Raw genomic sequence first — 9267 nt, 5'->3', positions numbered from 1 at the left:
AGCGGTGCTAACCCGGGACCCCAGGGCCGGGGGTTGGGCGTGAGACGCTGTCACAGCTATCTCTCCATTTCACGGATTGGTAAACTGAGGCTGCGCATGCCCCCCACACACACCCGGGGCGTGGTTTCCTCATTCAGGCCAGCCGTGGTGAGGGGTCTGGGCCTGTCCTTCCTTGCCTGGACCATGTCCACTCTGGAGGAGGGGGCACACAGCCTGCCGGGACACATGGGTGACAGAGAGTGTGCAGACAGGGACCCTCAGACAACCTGAGCCTCCAGGTGAGCCCCACCAGGTACCGCTGCTGAGCGGGACCTGGAGCAGGAGTGGGGCTGGTCTCTCAGCCCACCTCAGCTCCCAGGGCAGCAGGGCAAATATCCCGGCACCCAGAGCCTTCTCAGGGGGGTGAGCCCGAAGGCCAGCTGGTGAGGGCGTTGATAAGGCCTGGGAGTGGGGCCGGTGCACCTTGGGCGTGTGGCTCCCACCCTATGGGCAGTGCAGGAAGGTCACTGGGCGGTCAGTGATGGTGGCTCGGAAGTCTGCCCGCTAATCAGATTGGTCTGCTCTGCCTTCCTGTGGCCGTGAGACCTGGCGTCTGCCGGGACCCCTCCCTTCGTCCTCCTGGCCCCAGCTTGGTCATCCGAGTGGGCATAGGACTCCGGGGAATAAGATGACTATGAGGGGGATGGGCAGGGCATGGAGAGTGCACTGGGTCGAGGTGGCAGGGCCCAGGAGAAGCCGGGTGGCAGTGAGGAAGTGTGGAGGGTGCTAAGTGGACCCCGCTGGGGTTGACTGGGACTCCAAGGAGCCAGCACAGGGGACTGAGGGCTCTGGAGTGGCGCAGCCGCCACTCACTGCTGTCCGGCCACACTGTATAGCGGGTTCCCAGCCGACCCCTCCCAGGGCCCGAGGACGCACCTGGAGTTACCTGCTCAGTTCCCAAGCAGGCTCTGCCCCCAAATTCTCATGCCCCCTGGCGCCACCTGGGGGGAGAGTCTACTGCACCTCCACCTTCTCCATCAGCCAGTAACCCAGAAATTTCTGGGCAAGAGTCTCTGTATGCCCCCACCAGAGGGCTGGAGCTCCCTGCCTCCCCGCCATCCCTACCCCTGCCGTGGGTTTGCTGCAAGAAGTGCCCCAGGCTGGCTTAGAACAGGAGCAGGTGTGCCACGTAGCCTGCGCCCAGCAGAACTGCTCCCAGGATTTCAGAGGCTGTCGATCTGAACACACAGCACCCTGCCCTGCAGGGGCTCCTTCCTGGAGGCCAGAAGGCTGAGCTCAAGGTGTGTGAAGGCCTGCTGTTCCCCGGTGCCCTGGGGAAGATTCTTCCTTGCCTGGTGCAGTTCTCGGGGGGCCCCTCCAGGACGGGGTACCCCAGGATCGAAATAAGCATGTTTGCTTCTGCTTGCTTGCTCCTTTGCAGTGAACAATCTCTCCCTTTGCCATCACATCAAAGGCTTGGCTTCTAGGTCTGGCCCACACCGTCTCGCTCCCAACATACGCTGCAGGCATCTTCCCATAGGACCCGGACTTCTTTCTAAACACACCATCCTTGCCGGGGTCGGGGCCTCAGCCTGCCCGCTCAGTGGGGACAGACTTGTGCTTGCAGACTCACCTGCAGCAACAGGGGCGAAGGAGTCTCGTTGCTCCGTGGGCTACTAAGCCCAACATCTGCTGTTCAAATCAACCAGCTGCTCTGAAGGAGAAAGATACTCAGCCTAAAATCGACGGTTCAAACCCACCAGCCACTCCGAAGGAGAAAGACGAGGCTGTCTGCTCCCCTGATGAGTCATGGCCTCAGAGACCCTGTGTGGGGGTGCTATGAGCCAGGGTCGACTCCGTGTCAGTGGATCTGGTTCGGTTTGCGTAGATTTGCCAAAGGTTCCCTGGTGGTGCAGTGCTTAAAGCACCCTGCTACCCACCCAGAGGTTGGTAGTTCAAACCCACTGCTGGGAGAGATGGGGCCGTCTGCCTATGTCACAGTTGGGAGACTCAGAAACCCGGGGTGGGGTGGGGTGGGGAAAGGGCAGGGCAGCTCAACTCTGCCTGGGTGGCAGCAGGCTTGGTTTCTGGCTTCGTCCAGAGCAACTTCATCTGACCGTAGCTCGTCCAACCTCCCAAACCAAACTCACAGCCATTAAGAGTTGGAGGCTATAGGACAGGTGGGTTTCCGAGGTGGGAACTCTGGGAGTAGAAAGCTTCATCTTTCTCTCACAGAATGGCTGGTGGTTTCAAACTGCTGGCCTTGCGGTTAGCAGCCCGATGTGTAACCACTACCCACCAGGCCTCCTGATACCTGTCAGCCCTTATTTCCAAATAAGTCCGGTTCTGCGGCGCTGGGTGAGTCTGAAGGTCGCGGGGAGACGATTCGATCTATGACGGCACTAAAGAGCCCGTTGGGCTGCCAGCTGCAAGGCCAGCAGTTTGAAACCACCATCCACTTGGCAGGAGAAAGATGGGGCTTTTGGCTCCCAGGAAGACCCTCCCAGGGGCAGCTCTACCCTGTTCTATGGGATGCTGCCGGACAGGACTGACTGGAGGGCGGTGTGTTTGGTGTGGGGAGCTTTGCCCTAAGGTGGTGCACTGGTTAAGCGCTCAGCTGCCGAGGGAAACCTTGGCTGCCGGATGCACGCAGCCATTCCGCAGAAGCCAGACCAGGCGATCTCCTTCTGTAAAGACAAAAGCCCACTGCCCTCCAGTCAATGTCCTAACGCCTGGTGTCCCTCTAGGGCAGCGGTTTCCGACCTGTGGGTCGGGACCAGGGGTCACCTAAGACCATCGGAAAACACATATTTCCGATGGTCTTAGGAACCCAGACGCCGCTCCTCTATCTTTCACAATATATAACCACATATTGCTTTGTGATGAATCACTGTGCTGTAATTATGTTCAATTTGTAACAATGAAAATACATTGTCCTGCCTATCAGATATTTGACAATTTACATGACGATTCATAACAGTAGCAAAATGATCATCATGAAGTAGCAACGAAAATACATTTGTGGTTAGGGGGTCACCACCCCGTGAGGAACTGTATGAAAGGGTCTCCGCATTAGGGAGGCTGAGAACCGCTGCTCCAGGGCAAGGTGGAGCTGCCCCTCCGAGTTTCCAAGGAGCAGTCTCCTGGCGTTCTCCGGCTGCTGGGTGCAAACCACCAGCCTCAAAGTTGTCAGCCTACCGCAACCCCAGGGCACCACCCTCAGAATGATGACCGACCGCAGCCCAGGGGAGTCTGCTCAGTCACACGGCTCAAGAGGGGTCTTGAGCTAAAGAGGGCACCAGTGTAGACTGTGCCAGCCCAGCTGAGGGCCACCCAGGGCCACCTGACTAGCAGGGGGCGGGGGCGCTGTCCCAGGAGGAAGCGCTTGCTCACATGCCTGGAGGAGCCCTGGTGGCAGAGTGGTTAGGAGTTGGGCTGTGGACCACAAGGCCAGCAGTTCAAATCCACCAGTCGCAAGAGAAAGACGGGCTGTCTGCTCCCGTAAAGCGTCAGTCTCAGAAACCCCCAGTGGCAGTCCCACCCCACCCTGTCCTCTAGGGGGCCTTTGGGTGGGCATGGACTTGATGGCAGGGGGGTTGGTTGCTGCTTTCTGGTTGTGTGGTTCATCTGTGCACTACACAAACGTGTGGACGTCGGACACAGAATAGGGAAAAGTGACGACAGGACTGGTTCACGCGAACGACGGTGCCGGCCAGGAATACGGAAAGAGCCGTGGTGCCGTTGTTCTCAGGGGCCATGGAGTGTGTTCCGGCTCACAGCCACCCCGGGTTCAACAGCCCGAAACACCGCCCCGTCCTGCGCCGGCTGCTCGGTGGTTATGTTCGATTCGAGCCCCTTGTGGAAGCCCCTGTGTCAATCCATCTTGCCCAGGGTCTTCCTCTTTTCCATCGCTCCTCTACTTCACCTAGCGCCTCTCCATGGGCTCCCCAAAGGACAAACCGGTCTGTCCTGGAAGAAGTTCGGCCAGAGTGCTCCTTAGAGGCCAGGACGGGGAGACTGGGTCTCGCGGACTGTGGTTGTGTTGTCAGGAGAGACCAGTCCCTGGAGAGGACATCGTGCTTGGTAAAGCGGACGGGCGGCGAGAGAGAGGAAGGCCCTCCAGGAGATGGAGGGCGCAGTGGCTGCCACCATGGGCTCGGGCACAGGATCCGTTGTGAGGACGGCGCAGGACCGGGCGGTGTTTCCTTCTGTTGTGCACGGGGTCACTGTGGGTCGTACCCGACTAGACAGCATCTAACAACAGAGGCCACTGGTTGGACTGACAAATGTGCACATGGAATTCCACCCAGGCCAGGGACCCTGGAGGAGCGAGACCCACCTGCCTGGCTGGGGAGAACAGGCGGGCATCAGGAGACCATGCCCTGGCGGTGGGGTCACTTGGGACTCAGGGGGGTTAGGATAGGACTCCAGGGCGAGAACACAGAACCACCAGCCGCGTCCCAGGGATAGGACAGCAGAAATCCACCCCAACTCTGTCCACTGCGGTGGACTGGACGCGTGACCGGCCCCGCCGCCCAGCGAACCCAGGCTAACCCCGAGTGGGCTGAGCTGGCTGGTTGAGGTGAGGACCGTGGCCCAGCCTCGGCAGGGCACCAACTCCTGCGCTGCCACTGGGCTCCCTGCCCAGCTGCCAGGCCCGGGGGCACCCAAGCAGACGTGACGTCAGCCTGCCTGCTGGGAGCAGGAGGGGTGTTTGCTGGGCCCACCGGAACGTCGTGGGTGCTGGATAACACAGGCTCCCCAGGGTGATGACTCAGAGTCTCACCCCTCCGTGTGAGGAGCCCCTGCAGGCTGCCCCTCCCTTGCTGGGACCCCAGCCCCAGCCTGGTCTGGGCCTCCTTACTCTGGCTTCATGCTGCCTGCTCTTCAGTCCCAGGCCACGCCGGCCTCTTGGGGCACCACCGCCTTCCTCAAAGCCCAAATCGAACTCACAGCCATTGAGCTGATTCCAGCACAGAGAGAGCTTGCAGGCCAGGGTAGGGCTGCCCCTGTGGGTTTCCAAGGCTGCGATTCTTCACGGGAGTAGAACCCCCATTTTTCTCCTGAAGAGCAGTGGGTGGTCTGGAACTGCTGACCCCACGGTTACCAGCCCAACACATAACCATGGGGCCTCCAGCGCCCTTTCACAGGCAAGCTCTGCAACTTGGACAGTCCAAGGCTCCGTCCGTCCACGGGTAGGTCCCAGGCCTCCAGAGACAGGCTCCTCCTCACAGTCCCTCTCATGCCCACCCACCCACCTCCCTCTTCAACAGCCCACCCCTCTACCCACCCACCCACTTCTCCCCTCTCCACCCTTCTGTCCCATGGCAAACCCTCTCCTCTCCAACGTACCCCTCCATCCTCCATATGCCCACCCCTCCAGTGCCCAACCACCCATCCTCTTACAGAATCCTCCCTGTGCCCACCCAGTCATCTGGTGCCTCCACCATGTCCACAGCCATCTCATGGCTCACTCCCATGCGTCCGCACTCCATCAGCTAGATCGACAGGCCGTCGCTTAATGATCCTCTCACCCACCCACTCTCACCCCCTCTCCGATCTTCCACTCACTGTGGAACTAGGCATCCATCAACCACTCCCCCATTATCCAGCCATCCATTCACTCACCCATCCATGCGTTCGCACCCCCAACCAACCATTCACCTATCCACTCATCCATCCATCCATTTATCCCCAACCAACCGTTTACCTACTCATCCATCCATTCATCTCTGCAACCAACCATTCATCCATCATCTATCCACCCATCCATCCATCCATCCATTCACCCACCCACCCATCCATTCACTTATCTCTGCAACCAACCATTCACACACACTCATCCATTCATCCACCCATCAATTCATCTCCCAGTCAACCATTCACACACCCATCCATCCATCCATTTATACCCCAACCAGTCATTCACCCATTCATCCATCCATCCATCCATCCATCCATCCATCCATCCATCCATCACCCAATCAACCATTCACACATCCATCCATCCATTCATTCCCCCAACCAACATTCACCGACCCACCAATCTATCCATTAATTCCCCAGTCAATCACTCACCTACCCTACTAAGTGTCTACCCAGGCATCCCTTTGGGAATCTGCCCACCAGTGGATCAACCTGTCTACTCAAATCCCCACCCACTGACCCACCAGCTCCCCACTCACTCATGCCATCCACCTGTCTGCCACCATCCTTTGGACAAACAGTTGCCACCACATAGACAGGCTGTGGACCCTGCTCTCATGGTGCTCTTTCCTAGCTGGGGGAGGCCATGCACAAATCAAGGGGGTGGCCGGTGGCCACTGGAGGGGGCATACTCTCAGCAGTTTAAGTCAGCATAAGGTGAGCGGGAGAAGGGGTGGGATGGCATTTCACTGAGACCCCAGGGACAGGGGCGACAGGAGCTGCAGGCGGGCCGGTCTGGAGGGGAGGTGGGCAGAGGAAGAGAAGCAGAGTGGCCCTTAGGCAGGTCTCGGGTAGCCTGCTGGGCGCTGGGAGAATCTGGGACCCCGGAGGAGAAAGATGGGGCTGGTTTGGGAGCTGGGTCTGGGGTGACAGCGGGTCAGAGTGCCTGTGACAGTCCTCAGCGGAACCCCTGTGCCCTGAGCCTGCGTTGGGTGCAGGGAGGGGCTGCATGACCAGCTTCACCTGGAATTGGGAAGGAGAAGGTTGGCACGGACCCCCTAGAGCTGGGAGGCCCCACCCAGGCAGGCCCGGGCAGGCTGTGTATAGGGAGGCGGCAAGCACAGGCTGTAAACCTTCCTTCCTGGTTCCGCCCCAACCTAGCCTACAGCCCAGGCAGGGCGCTGACACCTTTATCTGCACCCCATTTCCCTCCCCTCTTCTGCTGGCCCAGCTCTGTTGGCCTTGCCTGAGAAGGAACCAGTTACAGGAAAGGACTAGACTCCCCACCAGGTCTCGCCTAGGCCCAAAGCCTGACCCCCATTCGTCAGAGCACCCCTCCTGGCTTTGCCTGCGGGCGATGACGAACCTGAGGGTGAAAACTTCAAAGGTGGCTGAAGACTGCCCCTGACCCCTGGAGGTGTCGTCTGTGGGATGGCCTGGGCCAGGCTTGTGTCCTCCTTCACAATGGGTTGGGGGAAAGAGAGCGTACCTACAGCACCACAGGGTGGGTGGGGGCTCCATGGTCCCCGACAGGGTGGCACCTTTGTCTGTCCATGGTTCTTCCAGGTCACAGCCATGTTCTTTGGCCCTGATAGCGCCTGGCATGTGACAGCCAAACACATGGGTGTTCTCTCGGGCCTGGGAGCAAGGTGATTGAGGTTCGGGAAAGCCTTTGGACCGGAGACCCTGAGATGGGCGTTGAAGGATGAAGAGGGGTTCGGAAGGCAGGGGCGGTGACCTGACCTTCCAATCAGCAGGGATGCAGGCACTGGCCGGTGGCAGGGGCAGTGATTGGGCGGCACAGGAAGCAGAGGCAGTGCCCTGGGCAGGGGCTGGGCAGGGGCAGGACAGCTGGCAGCCTCCGGGAGCAGAGAGAGGACTGGGGGCTGGGGGGCAGGCTGGGGATTGGGGGTGAGTGCCCGTGCACAGGCCAGAGCTGCTAATTTCCCCGTGTGTGCAGCACTTTCGGGGCACGGGGGAGGGTGTCTTCTCGACCCTCCTGTGGCCCCTGTGCTGGCTGCTATGGAGCTGCGAAGGAAAGATGCCAGGGCTCTGAGAGTTGGCCCAAGGGTCCCAGCAGAAGCAGTACGCCTGAGAAGGGCAAATGGGGGCCCGGCGGGATCTGGAGCCCCATCTCCGGGCCACTCAGGGTGGTGGGAGCCTGTGGGAGCCCTCTCCAAGCATCTCATCCGTGCACCCCCACCCCCACGCCCACAGCAGCTCAACTCAGCTCAGCACTGAGGGGCCAGCCTCCGGGGTCAGGCCAGCGTCCCCCGGGTGTCCCTGGGAACTGTCTGCTCCCCACCCTGGGCAGGGCTGTCAGCCTTCGAAGACCACCAGCTGCTTTCATCACAGTGGCCCACCCTGTGCCTGGGCCCCCAGCCCAGGCTGGGCACCGCCTGCCCTGGCACTGGAGGGCAGGCTCAGAGATAACTGTGAATCAGGCTGTGATAAACTGGGCCCGGTCCCAGCCGATTAGCCGAAAATCCCAGGAAGTCCCCGCCCCATCCTGAAACCCCATCTGCAGTCAGCTTGGCCCAGGGGCAGCCCTAATCCCACTGGCCGCCCATGCAGTGCGGGCCGGCCTCTCTAGCCCCCCACCATCCCCACTAAGGAGTGAGGTGCCCAAGGGGTCCAGGGGCTGACATTGCCTGGAGGGTGGAGTGGGGGAGAGTGCCTGCCCACTCAGACTTTCTGAGTGACACCCTCCCCAGGGAATTTAGGCTTCTTCAGAGACCAAAGGGCGGGCCGTGGTGTGGAGAGAGCAGGGGTCGCCCGTGGATGCCCACGGAACCAGTGAGGACCAGAGCAAGAGTCACGGAGGGGGTCTGTTTCCTGCGGCAACACCACCGGGACCCCCCAGGCTGGGGCCCATGTGCACAGAGACTCAGTGTCGGCCTCGGATGGCAGTTTGGAGGACCGGCTCCCAGGGATACAGCGCTGCCAGAGGCCAGCCCGGCCGGGAGACCCACATTGGAGAAGGAGTGGACCTGGGGGACCCTGGGTGTGTGTGTGGAGGGGGCAGGGCTGGACAGACAGGAAGGGCAGGATTCTAGGAAGCTCTCAGTTCACATGGGGTGCTCAGGGTGGGAGAGGCTCACCAGGGTTTCAGGGTGGGGGGCAGAAAGCAGGTATAGGAACTTGGGGAGGGGTGGGGCAGTGCTGGGTGCTGGGCCTTCGATCCTTGTCCAGCCCATGGCACAGATAGGTACGCTGAGGCCAAGGGCCTGGGTCATCGCAGAGCTGGGCGGTCACATCTGGAGAGGGCAGGGGGCCCGTTGGCCCGTGGTGGTCTCGGGTGTGGGCCGGCGGGCACGGGCCTCCATTGACTGGACAGCTTGCGTGGTGTGTCGGGAAGATGACTTAATCATAGGCGGGCTTTGTCCGGCCCCCCTGCCCGAGCCTCCACCCAGCCCGGCCATGGCTGCACGCCCCCCATGGGTTCCTAGCAACCTGCAGCCAAGCGTGGGCAAAGGGGGGCCGCCTCTGGTGCTGCCAACAGGGGGCTACACTCTCCAGCAGGCCTGGGAACAGCACAGGGGTGGCCCGGGGTGCAGCTAAAGCGGATCTGGGCTGGGCTGGGCTGGGGGTGTGGGGGAGGGACTCCTGCCCTGGCAGGCCAGTGCCAGAGGACCCCCCAAC

The sequence above is a fragment of the Echinops telfairi genome, unplaced genomic scaffold, assembly GCF_000313985.2.
Source record: "Echinops telfairi isolate 266 unplaced genomic scaffold, ASM31398v2 ScPeMD7_28;HRSCAF=97, whole genome shotgun sequence".
NCBI classification, from domain to species: Eukaryota; Metazoa; Chordata; class Mammalia; order Afrosoricida; family Tenrecidae; genus Echinops; species Echinops telfairi.
This window is presented reverse-complemented; position numbering follows the sequence as displayed.